The sequence below is a fragment of the Eleutherodactylus coqui genome, chromosome 12, assembly GCF_035609145.1.
Source record: "Eleutherodactylus coqui strain aEleCoq1 chromosome 12, aEleCoq1.hap1, whole genome shotgun sequence".
In the NCBI taxonomy this organism is placed as follows: Eukaryota; Metazoa; Chordata; class Amphibia; order Anura; family Eleutherodactylidae; genus Eleutherodactylus; species Eleutherodactylus coqui.
Window position 1 is genome coordinate 42,303,540 of NC_089848.1, and position 15,942 is coordinate 42,319,481.

Consider the following 15,942-nt stretch of genomic DNA (forward strand, 5'->3'; position numbering starts at 1 on the left):
AATAATTTAACCCAGTATTCAGCGTGTCAAAAGTTATCAATTTATATTGCCAAATTCTTCTATGGTTTTGTGACTTGAAACCACCCTTCAAGTCTATTCTCAGTTAAGTTTTGTTTTCTCTTAGATCTGGATTCCAATGCATCAGATCAGACGGGCGATTTTCCGCCACGTAAAAGCCCCTGGTCAGCCAAGATAGTGCATTTCGGCCAGGCGCTTTTATGCTGGCCAGTAAAGAGAGTCCTAGAACTATCTTCCTGGCTGGAATTCATCGGCCACTGCATAGACTCCTATGGGAGCCTATGACAGCTGCCGGAAAAGGGAGGTGGGAGGGAGTTTAGCAGCATGACTGCTAAACTCCCTCCACTTTCTCTCCTTCTGTCCGCCCCTTGCCAACTATTTGCAATGGGAGGATGTGGGATGGGGCAGGAGCTAGTTGCTAAGCTCCCGCCCCACCCTTCCCATTGCTGGCTGCCGACATGGGGCGGTAACTTAGTGCACTAGCTCCCGCCCTGTCCTGCCTCCTCCTCTTGTCGAGAGCTGGCGAGGGGGCATAAAGGGGGGGAAGCAGTTTAGCAGAGCTCAATGGAATTGTGGGCTCGACATACATGCGCCGAGCCTGGGCCACGTGAACAGGTGCACAAACGGCTGATTTGTGCGACCATTCACACATTTTTGCGGCGCTGGTGGGTGAATGCAAAAACGTCTACACCAGTGTGAATAAGCCCTAAGACATAGCATATGTTAATCATTAGCTAATCATGAGTTCTTATGTTTTTAGGGGCATGTATTTCTATTACTACCTAATTTGGGGTATATATGTGCCATGCTGTTATTAATATATCAGAAGTGTACTGGTTTGATACAAGCATAGTGTCAGTCTGTTACTTTTTGTGCTCAAAACTTCTCAATAACTAACTTGGCCCACACAGGGAACTCAGAGGGGTCCATTTGGCTCTCACAACAAGTGTGAATGAAACTCTCAGTTAAAAGTCATTAGAATGGGTGGAGTCAGGGGCGTAACTATAGGGGATGCGGTTGCACCCGGGCCCAGGAGCCTTAGGGGGCCCATAAGGCCTCTCTTCTCCATATAGGGAGCCCAGTACTATGAATAAAGCATTATAGTTGGCGGCCCCGTTACAGGTTTTGCATTAGGGCCCAGGAGCTTCAAGTTACGCCTCTGGGTGGAGTGACATGCTGGTGAAGCAGTTTTTAAACTGCAAGTAGTTTATGTCATCTTCTGTCCCTGCAGTCTGTTTTAAATAGGGAAAAACTATAAGGGGTCTATACAAGCGTATTGCTGAACACATGACATCTATTGCAACTGGAAGGGGAGCTACAAGGTTGATCCAACATGTAAGAGAGGAGCATAGAGGTAATGGGAAAGTTTTGAGGTTAGCAGCTCTTGAGCTACTGGACTGCTCAGAAAAGATAGGCATCAGTTATTGCTGCAGCGAGAAGCAAAATGGATCAGTAGATCAAACGCTTTGGGAATATTGGATTTTAACTGCTTGTTTTAATTTTTCACTGGTTACTAGGCAACAAATGGAGCATTGCATTTAAATGCATCCCCAGTTCCCTAGAATTTGTGTAGGCTTCGGAAAGCGTCATATGTCTCCCCCCCCCCCCCCCCCCCCCGAAGATGGTCTGGGCACCTCCCCTCCCCTCCTTGCATTCTGGGGTGCGTGCATTGCGCAGTGTGTGGTACGGTGACCACACAGGTACAGGCGTCCCGCAGGTTTCTCCCTATCCCTGGGCAGGTGTGGCCCCCAGACATGTGATGTCCTATGTGTGTGTCAGATGGGTGATGCCTGACACTGTTCCCTATGTCGGCACGGTGGCTGACTCTCTATTCCCCTGGTGTGAGGACACTTGGACTGGCTATGGTTTATTATCTGTATGCATCAGACCTCTGGGTGGGGATCCAGTTATATGTTGTATGCACAACCATGTGTGTTGGTGTGAACAGTGACATCTGTGGTATGTATTTTCAGGGTACTTTATGTGCAGTCTTGTTCTGTGTACAGTGTTTGTGTGAACAGTGTTGTGTCCTATGTGTGTTTTGTACTTATCTCCAGGTTCTTGGTCAGGAATAGCTAGGTCCCAGAGGAAGACAGTGAGGCCGACCTTATCAGGATGATTACCCTGCTTTTAGGCAGGGGTTCCCTACTTTCTCTGGTTAGTAAGGGACAGGGGTCAATCCATCTATGCCTAGAGAGGTGCAATTGGTCTTTGCAACAATGTGTGAGTGATTGTGGTTTTAAAAGGACACTATCCTGCATCCGTTCTGAGGCGTGGCGCTTTAGTGTGCCGAGTGGACGTAACAACATGATTCACTCTATGATGTCAGGGAGTAATCCAACAATATAAAAATGAATATGCATTTAGTTACCCAGAGTGCAACAATAAATAATTCTAAAGCAAATAAGAATCCATTTAGTGCATATGTTCATGAACCACAGAGAGGAAAAAGCATCTTGTCACGCCATGCTGTTCCATTAACATATGGACTAAGTGGATCATGATTAGCTTTAGGATTATAGATTGTTACACTCTGGGTAATTAGGTTTATACTGTATGTATTCCATGTGAACTGATTGTATCCAATAAGTTTTCATTAAATATTTTGGCAATAAAAGCCAGTTGTGTTGAGTGCATAATTTTTTTTGAAGACACATGTGGGGAGTGTGTGTGTGTGTGTGTGTGTGTGTGGGGGGGGGGGGGGGGGGGGTGCTACATTACTTCCATTGCCAACTGGAGAACAATAGGTGTTTGAAGAAGCCGATGGATCCTACACATATAGCTATGTCATGTACATATGCATTCAATTTGATTATGTCTTACAAGAGGGCAAATAAGGGTGAAAAGCCAATTAATTATCCGTCCAGGATCTGGGCTGACTCTTCTACAACCCCTGTCTCCACCAATCTCCAGTCCAGCTCTGTGTCACCAGGTTGCTGGAACAGTTGATGCCCAAAGATGCAATCATGGGCTGCAGCCTTAAAGGGACTATATCGCCAACATTTTTTTTGTATTAATTAAAACCAGATGGTAAAACAGTTTCCATTTTTTTAAATCTGTGGATATTTTCTAATAGCACTTTTTTTTCTGTAGTCTGTACATGACTTTCTCATCTACATTTAACGACTTTTAGATAGATGCTTTACAGCAGCCTCATGGGCCATTTACACAATCAACAGGAGGGGACCCAATGACTTGTATGGAGACTGTTCTATACACGCTCTATGACTTGTACAGAGGTTATATTGCAGGGGGGAGGAGTAGATAGTCAGAGGTTATACCTATTATGAATGGTGGATCCTGTGTTCTCTACATATAGGTGTTAACTCCCAGTGTAATCCTGCCTGTGATGTTAGTGAGATGACGGCTGCTAAATTCTCTCTATAGAATAGGAAGTATCAGACTATTATTAGGCTCTGGCCAGTGTGAAAAATGAAGGATTTTAGGATTTTTAAAAAATACATATTGTTAAAAATAAAATCATAAAAAGTTCTAAAAAAATATGCTTAACACAAAAATGTGATTCATATAATGAGTCCTTTTCTGATACTACATTGCTTTTTAAAACCTACTTCCTGATCTGCAGACCGTCCATGAGTGTAAGATATTGTGACTCCTATAGCTAGTGTTTGTTTCTGATTTTTCAGACTGTTTACAGCTAGTGACATCTGAATTGACTGTGACGCTTCTTCTGATTACCTCTGGCTTGTTGAGGCTTCTAATTGTACAACTCTGACCCCTGGCTTGTTCACTGGACCTTGCTTATTTTTGCTATCCCTGGTACCTCTGTTGACCTCACGCTGCCAGTCCCTGTTTTTGTGACTGCTCTTTTATCTCAGCTTCCACAAGTGTTGTCAGTGGGTCTCTTACTTGGGACTCCCACCAAACAGCTGTTTGCAAAGTCAGTGCATTTGTACACTGAACTGATTTCTGCAGGAAGTGGACACCTCCACACCCACTGAAGTGGTGAAGCTTGGTATTACAAGAAAACTTCTCATTGAAGTGAATGAAAACTTTGCATATAATAACAAGCCAAGCCACTGCAAAGAGAACTGAGCTGTCCGCTTCCTGTAGAAATTAGTTCAGTGTATAATTGTATGGACTTGGCAGGCAGATGACTAATGTGGGTCATGGGCAACAGACCCCCGCTGATCTACTATTAATGGCCTATCCTAAGGATAGATCATCAATAGTTTGCAACTATATAACCACTTTAAATGACAGAATTGTCTTTGGTACCCCCCCCCCCCCCCCCCGAGCCCCACCCTCTTCCCAAATACTAAATAGGATGTTACTGTTAAGAATAAAGTGCATAAAACAGTCTACAAAATTAACTCATACCCCCGAGACCTGTAAATGAATCTGGACCCCCAAATAGTTCACATGCCAGACCAGAACTCAAAATTAATTCAGATCAATCGCTAAAATGAACTCAGGCTCCAGACTGAAAATCAAGTGAGACCCCAAACCAGACATCCCATTTATTATGACAGGTACTTTTCTTCTCCAGATGCCTTTGTGTTGTCAGTGGGAATGATGGTTTGAGCTGGAGCAGATGTTCTGTTACCAGATCAAGTCGGGTATAGGCCCTGGGGGAACTTGAGCCAGCTGTTGACATTGAAAGCCTTGGGGTAGCAGCCATTTGTGAAAGTGGCCCAGGCTGGGATGTAACCTCAACCAAGACTACGCATCAGTAGGTGTGATGGTACTCCTTGGGCACGAGCATCTAACACCCAATGTTCTGCTTGGAAGAGTTCAACTCCAAACAGACTCCGAAGTAATGGGGCTCCTGTAATTAATGATGACGTTTCATACAAAACAGTGCTGCTCTGATAAATATGCCTGGCCAGGCATGGGGTAACAATGTAACATGCAAATAATAAATGTCTCTTAAGTTTGATCCGGTAGTCAAGAGTCTTAGAAATCTGTACGCTCCATGAGCCAAGAGGCTAGCAGGAGTGCCAGTGCTGATAACTAATATGGCAGGAAATAGTTTCTTGAAAAACTAACCTTGAAGGCCAAGAAGGTCACAACACATTCTGTTAAACCTATAGGGAGGTAGAGGAGTGAAGGGCACTGAAGCAATGACTTATCCAGTGATACAGAAATTTATTTTTCTCCTGTATCTGGCACTGGCTAACCTCTAAATACAGGCACAATCACAGAGGTGAGAGAGAAAATGTACAAAGACATAACTCACAGAAAAAGAAGCCAAATGGCTCAATCACCATATACCCTAGTAGCATGCAGAAAGCCAGATTGCAATATGAGGGAACTAAATATTCAGTGCAGACTAATGTGCAGCCACTCACCTCAATTTAAGATTAGAGGAGGGGTGACTGCAGACAACATAGTCTGCACATGTGAACTAATACCAAGGATGTCAGCCATAGATAAGTGTGCCACACTATACTAGAATACAACCACTACTGGCAAAGTCGTGGATTGCCCTGTATCACTAGAGTGTGCCACACTCGCAGGGCATTCTGGGCTCCCCCAGCATCTATAGCACACTGCATGCAAAAAAACACTGAGAAATGTGGGTGTTAGTTTGCATTTTGCCCAAAACACATAAGTTGATGGGCTACTGCAAGGCCGCAATGCGTCCGTCAGAACCTACACTACCTCACTAATAGCTAAATAAAATGGCCCATTAGCTTATGTGTTTTGGCCAAAATGCAGCCTTACACGCTCATTTATCAGTGTGGCACATTGGGGTGATACAGGGCAATCCACTGCTTTGCCAGTAGGGGGTTGCATTCCTGTATGGTGTGGGGCACTTATCTATGGCTGGCATCCTTGATATCAGTTGATATGTGCAGACTATATTGTCTGCAGTCACCCCTCCCCTAATCTTGGGTTAAGGTGAGTGGCTGCACATGAGTCTGCACTGAACATTTAGCTCCCTCATATTGTAATCTGGCTTTCTGTATGCTACTAGGGAATATGATGATCGAGCCTGCCTTGTACTATCAGGTGATACATATTTGGCTTGTTTTTTTTGTGAGTTATGTCTAAATACAGGTAGGTACTATGATAGAAGTGTGTACCCACCCGTTTCTCAGAAAGGACCAGTATCCCCACACAAGCCTCCATAAGAGAGCTGCCCAGCATGTCCGACTCACATCAGATTCTTACTCATTCTGAAAAATATGGAGCTGTTTCCATCCAGTTTCATGCCTGAGCCCTTGCTCATTCCCCACTTACAGCCATACTACATTGTTATGCATCAGGACCTTGTGTTCAGACCCATAAAGATCTACTGATGAAGGGAAGTGAGGACGTTGTTATCTATTAGTTTCCATCTGCATCACTTATGCAAATCAAATCCAATGGATAGCATCCAGTGCTGGGCTTATAAACGCTATACACATAGACTCTATGCACATATTACATGCACTACACATAAAGCATAGAGTACACATACAGTACGCTACACACACTACATACTGTACACTATACACATTTAACATACTAACTCTCCTTCTCTGCAGTGCTTTGGTCCAGGACGTTGATCATCTGACTGTGTGATGTCACTAAAGGTCATATACTTTTTCTAGTAGCAATTTTCCATTGCTTTTCAGTAAATCATGCCAAAATGCAATAATCTTTTGCAATTTTCATAAAATTGATTATTTTTTAAACAATTTTACAAAAATTGTAGCAACATCACAGATAGAGATGAGCAAACCTACTTGGCCACGCCCCTTTTTCGCCTGAGCGCCGCGATTTTCGAGTACTTCCGTACTCGGGTGAAAAAATTCAGGGGGCGCCGTGGGTGAGTGGGGGGTTGCAGCGGGGAGTGGGGGGAGAGGGAGAGAGGGCTGTTCCCCGCTGCTACCCCCTGCTCCGCCACGCCTTCCCCCGCCCCCCGGCGCCCCCCGAATCTTTTCACCCGAGTACAGAAGTACTCGAAAATCGCGGTGCTCGATCGAGTAATTACTCGAAACTAGTATACTCGCTCATCTCTAATCACAGTATTTTTCCTTTAATTTTAAGGAAAAATTGCAGCAAAAACAACATATGTAAAAACATGAAAGTTGATTTTCTGCTTCCACCAGAGGCCCCTAATCTCTACTATCTGGCCTGGGGAGCAGGTGTGTGATAGTCTCTTTTGTATTCCACAAAGAGCACCAAGACTTATATGTTTCTTTTAGTCACCTCAGTCCTCTGGTCATTGGTGGGAAAATCACTGCAATCAGTTTTCAGAGCAGAACACTTGGCCACTGTAGGGGAGGGGGATAATGCAATCTAAGTGTACTATTACATGTAGTGAGAAATTGTTTCCTCAAGTGAATGAAGAACATTGCAGTGGCACAATGGCAATTTATAGAATGGTAGAATTGGAAGGGACCTCCAGGGTCTTCGGGTCCAACCCCTTGCTCAGTGCAAGATTCACTAAATCATCCCAGACAGATGTCTGTCCAGCCTCTGCTTGAACACTTCCATTGAAGGAGAACTCACCACGTCCCGTGGCAACCTGTTCCACTCATTGATCCCCCTTACTGTCTAATATCTCATCTGTGTCTCCTCCCTTTCAGTTTCATCCCATTGCTTCTAGTCTTTCCTTGTGCAGATGAGAATAGGGCTGATCCCTCTGCACTGTGACAGCCCTTCAGATATTTGTGGACAGCTATTAAGTCTCCTCTCAGCCTTCTTTAGATAAGCAGGTAAGGATATGGCACAGCAGTCCAGACTGTCAGAGAACGTCAGCCCAGTGCTTGGCCATCTGCAGGCTTTAGAGTGCAATTGTGACGTATCCTGTGCTGTTGTATACCCATAAATCCATCCCTGCTATTCATTTACCTGCTTTAAAAACGGTACTACTAAAGTCAATATACACGGTCACATCCCACTGCTGAGTGTAAGAAATATCCTGGGTAGCTTCCAGGGTGTGCAGCATGTGCCGCCAGCCAAGAAAAACGGAATTAAATCATTCCAGTTTTATTTCACTTTAGTATAGCCTTCTAATACTTTATTACAGTTACTAAAGAAAGGTAAGTCTGACACCAAACTCCTCCAGTCAGCGCGAAAGCTTCCAGTTTCCCTATTTATTCTTTATTAATAGTTAATAAGAGTTTGGTATGGTCTCCTCAATATCAAATAAAAACTTTCACCAAAGAAAATGAATAACACAGAATTAGTTCTGTTTTGTCTGAAGTTTATGTCTAATACTATTAGTCAAGCAGATTAGAGTATAAAATAAGAACAGTAAATTACTTATAAATTCATCTTCAATCCGGATTTCTATTATAGGAAATGCTTTAATTGGGCTTAAAAAGCACAAATTTAAAGGAGTTGTCCAGTTGTAAACTATTGATGACCTATTCTTAGATTAGGCTATCAACAGTAGCTTGGTCCATTACCTGGAACCTCCACTCATCAGCAAATTTCCAGGCAATGTGCTCGTGCACTGAGATAATTTCTGTAGGAAGCAGACAGCTCCATTCTCACTGTGGTGGTCAGGCTTGGCATTGCACCCATTCACTTCAATTGAAGCCTGTAATACCAACCTTGGCCACTGCAGAGAGAATGGAGCTGTCTGTTTCCTGCAGAAATCAGCTTAGTACACAAATGCACTAGCTCAGTGAACAGCTGATCAGCAGGAGTCCCTAGTGGTGAACCCACTTCAATCTATTATGAAGGCTTATCCTGAGAATAGGCCATCGGTACTTTAGAACTGGACAACTCCTTTAAGAGGAATTTTAAGCAATTTAAATATCTATAGGTTTTTTGTCCACTCTGGATAATTAATTTTGTTAAAAGGGCCCCACGAGAATAAATTGTGCACACTGTTTCCTGCTACTGGGACTTTAAATGATAATTAAACTTTTTTGTAAAGTTTTGAAACATCATAGTGAGATATTGGAAGCTTTGGGGATCCGAGCACTGAGACCACCACCGATTGCTAAAACAAACGGGCAGAAGCACTCATCTGAGCACTGTGTCCATTCAGTTGATTCCGACACTGCTCAGAGAGGTGTACAAGCACCATAGAAAGTCTATAGCATCCATAGACCGCTAGCAGTAACAGCCAAATGGACACAGCACTGAGTTGAGCGCTTTTGCCTGTTGTTTGATCAATTGGTGGGGGTTTCAGCATCTGGATTCCTACGGAACTTTTGAAAAAGTTAAGTTATACATTAAAGGGGTTGTCCCGCGGCAGCAAGTGGGTCTATACACTTCTGTATGGCCATATTAATGCACTTTGTAATGTACATTGTGCATTAATTATGAGCCATACAGAAGTTATAAGAAGTTTTTCACTTACCTGCTCCGTTGCTAGCGTCCTCGTTTCCATGGAGCCGACTAATTTTCGGCGTCTAATGGCCAAATTAGCCGCGCTTGCGCAGTCCGGGTCTTCTTCTTATCTCAATGGGGCCGCTCGTGCAGGATGCCGGCTCCGTGTAGCTCCGCCCCGTCACGTGCCGATTCCAGCCAATCAGGAGGCTGGAATCGGCAATGGACCGCACAGAAGCCCTGCGGTCCACCGAGGGAGAAGATCCCGGCGGCCATCTTCAACCGGTAAGTAAGAAGTCACCGGAGCGCGGGGATTCAGGTAAGCGCTGTGCGGTTTTTTTTTTAAGTCCCTGCATCGGGGTTGTCTCGCGCCGAACGGGGGGGGGGGGGGGGGTTGAAAAAAAAAAAAACGTTTCGGCGCGGGACAACCCCTTTAAGGTCCCTATACATATAGGAGAAAAATCGTTCAATTTTGGTGATACCAACCAACTACCTTACTGCATGTGTATGGGAACCTTCCAGCTCTCCCTGACAGATGTTTAAGTCCTATTATGTGGCCATGATAATCATTGATTTCAATGGTTTTGTTTTCACGATCGGGATTCTCATCCATTAATTGAATGGGCGACGAAAGATAGGACTTGCCCTATATTTCCCACACATAGTAAATACTATGTGCAGGAAAGATAGGGCAGGACCCATTGGCATAACTATAGGGGATGCGGTTGCACCCGGGCCCTGCAGCCTTAGGGGGCCCATAAGGCCTGTTTTCTCCATATAGGGAGCCCAGTACTATGAATAAAGCATTATAGTTAGGGGCCCTGTTACAGGTTTTGCAGCTTCAACTTACACCTGTGCTTTAAGGGGTTAAGAGAAGTTGTGGGGCCCCAGAATAAACTTTTGCACCCGGGCCCGATGAGTCTTTAGCTAAGCCCCTGGCAAGACCTATCTTCCTGCTGCTTTTTTCAAACTCAGAGTTTGAACGGCCGGAGAAAAAAAACTCCGTAATGGCAAGCATAGTTGCGCATACAGCCACGTGGAACAGCCCTCACAGTGATTGAAGGTGTATTGGCACTGGTAAAGTATGTTCACATGTCAGGATTAAATCCAATGTGTATTTTACATGTGTTTCCATAGCAGAAAACCAATGCTGTCACTTGGATATCTGCTTCAGACATATGGAGGATGTGCTATAGACCCACATGGGGATTAGCCCCATTGTTATCCACAGCCTTTCTATGAAATCCGCCAGAAGAGTGTGCATCTTCATTCTTCTTGTGGATTTAGCAGCCAGCTGCTATCTCTGGAAGAACATGGCAGCAAGTGTACAATATCCCTGCAGCATCACCATGAGTGAAAGTAAATATTATATGGTCCTCATTAAAATGAATGGACTGTCTTTGTAGTTACCCTCTGCTTCAGCTAATACAGGAAGGAAAAAGAAAAGACACCCCCTCCATTAAAAGGATTTCCAGACTTCTGAAAAGTCTATTGCAATGATCTCATAATAATCAGTTGGTAACTTGCACTGATGAGAACAGGTCTGCTCTAATTTCTGAGCATTTGCAGCCTTAGCAAATGGGAAAAAAGTATTTCCACAGTTGCACAAAGGAGCCAGGCGGAAAAAAGAGACGTCTATGGAGGAGTTCAGCACAGATGATGGGGCAAAGGTGGCTTGTGACAGGAGATAAAGAATGTGCGTGGGCTGATGGGATATGTAGTTTTAGCAGACTTACAGTGAATGCAATCCCATGCACAAACTGCAGGGAAGATGTAGAAAAATTAGGTTGACCCTAGTACTGGAACTGCTGGGACACCTTTTGTAGGCAAGTGTACAGTATTTACTAAATTTAATAGAGTTTAAATAAACCCCTTTAACTGAGAAATAAATTGAGTTTTCTTAAGCAGACAACCTTTTTAATGTAAATTTATACATTTTAAGCAATTTATTATATTTAAATGTATCCATCTCGTCACAAATCTATGAACTGGATACATTGAATGATCTCTCAACAATCATTTACTTACTCATCTAAATGTTCTTTTTATGCTGAAAACTTTACCAAATGCATTAGAACTAAAATCACTGCAGGATCTTTACACTTAGCATCCTGCTAAGGGTTCATTCACATCAGCATCCCTCATGTGATATCCGTCCATTAGAAAATAGGACAAAATAGCACAGCAGACACTATTACATCCTGGAAAATCTGGCGAAATGCCGGACTGCAGTCCGGAAATGGAACAGACCCCAATGGGGTTCTGTTCGGTGCCGTTCAGTTCCGTCATAAGACAGAACTGTTCGGTCAGGGGGGGGGGGGCTGTTTTTCTGCTCTCTGAATGGAACAGGAACATAGGACTCCCTAACACTGATATGAACGAGCCCTAAAGTAAAAAAAATTGTAACAGATAAAGTGTACATTATTACATACTATTGAGTAAGTCTCAATTGTCCTGATTTATAAAGTATTCACATTAGAGTCATTAAAGTCATAAGATAATCATAGAATGCCTAGAATTGTTTCCATTCATTGAATTACCCCATAAACTATCCTACAACCATTCATTTATTCTCCAGTCTCCAATGAGTTTTTGCTTGCAAACTAATATATGGTCAATGATTAGCTGTTTATACCCTGTTTCCCTGAAAATAAGACATACCATGAAAATAAGACATAGCAGGATTTTCCAGAATTTTTGAGGATGCAAAATGATTTTTCAAGGTTTTTGAGGATGCTTGAAATATAAGCCCTACTCCAAAATTAAGCCCGCTAACAGTTAATTAAAAAAGTCAATTAAAATAGTGTCCAGGCAGCTATACATGTAAAAAAGTTAAACCTTTTTGAACAAAAATTAATATAAGACACTGTCTTATTTTCAGGGAAACACGGTATCACTCAAACACAAACTGATACATTTCTAAAACATAAACATTGTGTCTTTACATAAAAATGTATCATCAAATGTTGTTATTGGAGAATTGAATAACATTTTCCTCACCCAACTGATTCTTTACAAATAAAAACATTTTGTATATCTCATTTTATGGCAGCTTCATGCAGAACAATTCAATAGTTATAAACAATATGATGTTATTAGGAATAGCAGGCAGTCAGTCTAATGTTCTGGACATGATCCCTTCTGCTACATACTATGGCTTTCTAGAAATTCACATGAGAGAACAAGAAAGAAAAGCTACATCTGACAGCAGCATTGGATTACTCACAAGTACATGGAGAAATTCCCATTCAATCAAATAGAGCTTTCAGAATGTTCTTGCAAATGTTTCACTAACTGATGAAGTATCTTATTTAAATGAAGGCAGAGCCCACCCCCTGTGCTGTGCATGGAACTCCCCTTAGACATACACTCAAACAGATGGAATTCTCAGGAATTGTAAAGAATTCCCTGGGGAGTTATGGGGTAATACACCATGAATTTTATATGTAAAAAAAAGTTTCTGTTGTTTTACCTAGAGATGAGCGAGCGTACTCGGAAAAGCACTACTCGCTCGAGTAATGGGCTTTATCCGAGTATCGCTGTGCTCGGGTCTGAAGATTCGGGTGCCGCTGCGGCTGACAGGTGAGTACAGCGGGGAGCAGGGGAGAGCGGGCGGGAGAGAGGAAGAGAAAGATCTCCCCTCCGTTCCTCCCCGCTCTCCCCAGCAGCTCCCCGCTCCGTGCCGGCACCCGAATCTTCAGGGACGAGCACAGCGATACTCGGATAAAGCAAATTACTCGAGCGAGTAGTGCTTTTCCGAGTACGCTCGCTCATCTCTAGTTTTACCCCAAATGTTGTGAAAATAATTGCCAACTCATATGATATATGGATATGTAGTTCTGGTAGCAATATACCTTCTCTTGTCTTGGTTACAGTGTAATTAGCCTGTGTCTATCTTCAAACATCAGTTTCTTTATCCATATTTTGCATCAGTGTTTATAAGGCAACACTAAGGCCAGATTCACACAAGCGTATGCACCCAGGAGTGCAGCATTTTTCAGAATGAACATAGTTTTTGGCGCGCGCATCGGTGTATTTTACTGTACTTTTTGTAAAGAAAATATGTACCAAAGCTCCCAACCATAATTAGTCTAATGAGTTCAAGATTTGTTCTTTTTCCTGCACAATTACGCAGTGCTTCACGCATTTCTTAGATTAGTTTCAGATCTGCGTTGGAACCTCCGTCACAGATCCGGGCTCAAAGTACTGGAAAAAAAAGCGCTGCGCTTTTTCTTCCGTCCAAAAGCTGGGCAGCTGGGAGGAAAGTGGATAGACCCCATTACACTCGTCAGTGCTAAACTTTGTAATGATTTGCTACTTTTCTACTGCAATAAGGTGTAACTTAGGGTGCTGTCCCCTGTGATTGGACCACTGCACGTTGCTTTGTTCTACTTTGTGCTAGTAATAAAGTTAACATTGGACTTACCCCTTGGAAAGAGCACAGTGGTGACTTCACACATAGTTAAAGTCTCTCGTTTTTCTACGAAGATCATCACTAACAAATTTAGACACACAAGATGACTCAAGTCCTGGTAGCCTTATTGCCAGTTTTCAATTTATAGGATTAATTCAACAGAACCCTCTCGTAGTTTTGGCTTACAAATACTGATGCGAAATACTGACTGAAATGCTGCAATATGAGAGTAGCCCTATACTTTATAGCCATTGTAGACATGTGCAAGGGAAAGCACTGGAGGGAGTGTACATTTCACCCAAATGCTTAGCCTGGATGAGATAAACTTCCAGTACAGGTCTTCCTTCTGGATCCCAGTGAGCTTAGCTGGACCCACTGAGGTAATCACTGGGTATAAAAGGCTGCAAGTTCAGGCAGTCATTTGTCAGAGCCTGGAGTGAGCTGGTGGACTTCTGCTGTTTGCTGACCATTGCTGCACATCAGTAGAAAGAGAGAGGACTACTGTTTATTAACACCTTGACGGACAAGCGTTTGTTTTGCTGATTGCACAAAGAGTATGTGCTGCCATTGTTTCCACTCAGTTTTCTGTTTTCTCTGAATAATTAACCCTTTCCAATCCACTGTCTGACCTCTGAAGACATTATGATTTAAGGCTGTACAGCTCCGATGTTGGAAGACGTCCATCGGGGTTCTCTTACTGTATATCGCCAGCCTCTCTGATGTCGAAGCCTATCCAACGTGTCCCCTAATGCAGTACTGGCTTTAGCCAGCAGATAGCGCCGTTGTATAGCGGCTGAAAAAGAGTAAGCCCCCTAGGAAAACCAGGATACAAATTGTATTGGAAAGGGTTAAGAAAATAAGGTTATTCAAACTTTTACATGGACTGAGTGTGCCGCTTTGTTGTCACTGACCCACACCATGTAATGTCTGCAATTTGACTTAGGGTATATGGATAATAGAAGGGATCCTACCTATTAGTCAAAGTTTAGGCCCCCCTCCCACACACACATTTTGGCAGACTTAATGCAGCCATGAACAACATGGTTGCCCATTCAGTTGAATGGGTGCAATGTATATTTTCCTGGGGTGACATGTGGCATTTTTCCCATGGCAATAACAGCTTCACAGGAATTCCAACTACTAGATCAACTTTGATAAGCTGATAGTTTTGGAGACTTTATTATGTCCAAATGGAAAAAACCTTTTCCCAACATCATTAAATACTTTCAAATACATTCTTTGGTATTGGAATGGATTTGATACATCCTGCTTGAGACACAGATAGACATCCAGTATTAAACTAGCCTTTACTAATTCTTATGTATCGGCACATGCATCAGTTAACTCCTATAGGTGATTTCCTCTGCAAAGTCTTCCACGAGTTCTTTCCTTTCTCTCTACACTATACACAGCCTCTGTGATTCACCCTCTAGCATTCTGATATGTTTGAGCTTTCCTCCACATTCATGCTCTGACCTCCCTGAAGACTTGGATGCTTTGCCCACCTCTCTATTCTCTGATCTTCCTCCCACTCTTTACTGTTATCTCTAACATTACAAGTTCCATTACACAGGATGATTATTGCTCAAATTTTTCCCGGAAACAGCAAATCCAGGCAATAGCCTCCCTGGGTACACACGGCCCGGCCGGTGACAGAGTACTGAGCGAGAATTCTCTTACTTCCTGGAGTCGCTTGGTTTTTAGTTCTGCTAAAACTAAAAACCAAGCAACTATCGGGCCATGAAAACAGGAGCCGGTCAATCCATGAACAACTCCTGCATACAGTGAACAGAGGCGGCCGGGAGGCCGGTAGCGATCTATGGCCACTCTGCCTCCATTCACGGAAATACTTTTACACAGAGGCAATAGTCATTGTGATGCAGGACAGTTATCCCATGTAAAGGTATCTTAAGAGAATGTAAAGGAACAGCAAATGTAAAGCAATGTAAAGGAGCCTCCTTTTTTGTATGTGTATACTTTATAGTTTCAGTGAATTACAATTAAAATAACATAAACAGTAATAGGCTGAACTAGATCGATATATGTCTTATTTCAGCCTAACATACTATGATACTATGTAACTGTAACCTTTCAAAGGCCTTATGTGTGCATTTATTTTTATGCGACATATTGTGGGGCACTTATCTTTTAGAGGGCACTATGTGGGGCATTTATTTTCAGGGGGTAGTAGAGTGTGTGACTCTATTTTAGGTAGCACAATATATAACACTATGATACATAAGGGACACAGTGTATAGAACTATTAAATA

At 42.9% G+C, this 15,942-nt stretch overlaps 1 protein-coding gene across 1 annotated transcript in view; it reads right to left on the reverse strand.

Moving 5' to 3' along the window:
• The window catches only part of LOC136586667 (collagen alpha-6(VI) chain-like), a 143,490-nt gene extending 130,955 nt beyond the window's left edge, over positions 1–12,535 (reverse strand). Inside the window, exon 1 of the mRNA XM_066584829.1 lies at positions 12,485–12,535. The gene's annotated coding sequence lies outside the window, so the exon portion shown is untranslated. The remainder of the gene's footprint in view (positions 1–12,484) is intronic.
• Positions 12,536–15,942: the final 3,407 nt, after the last annotated feature.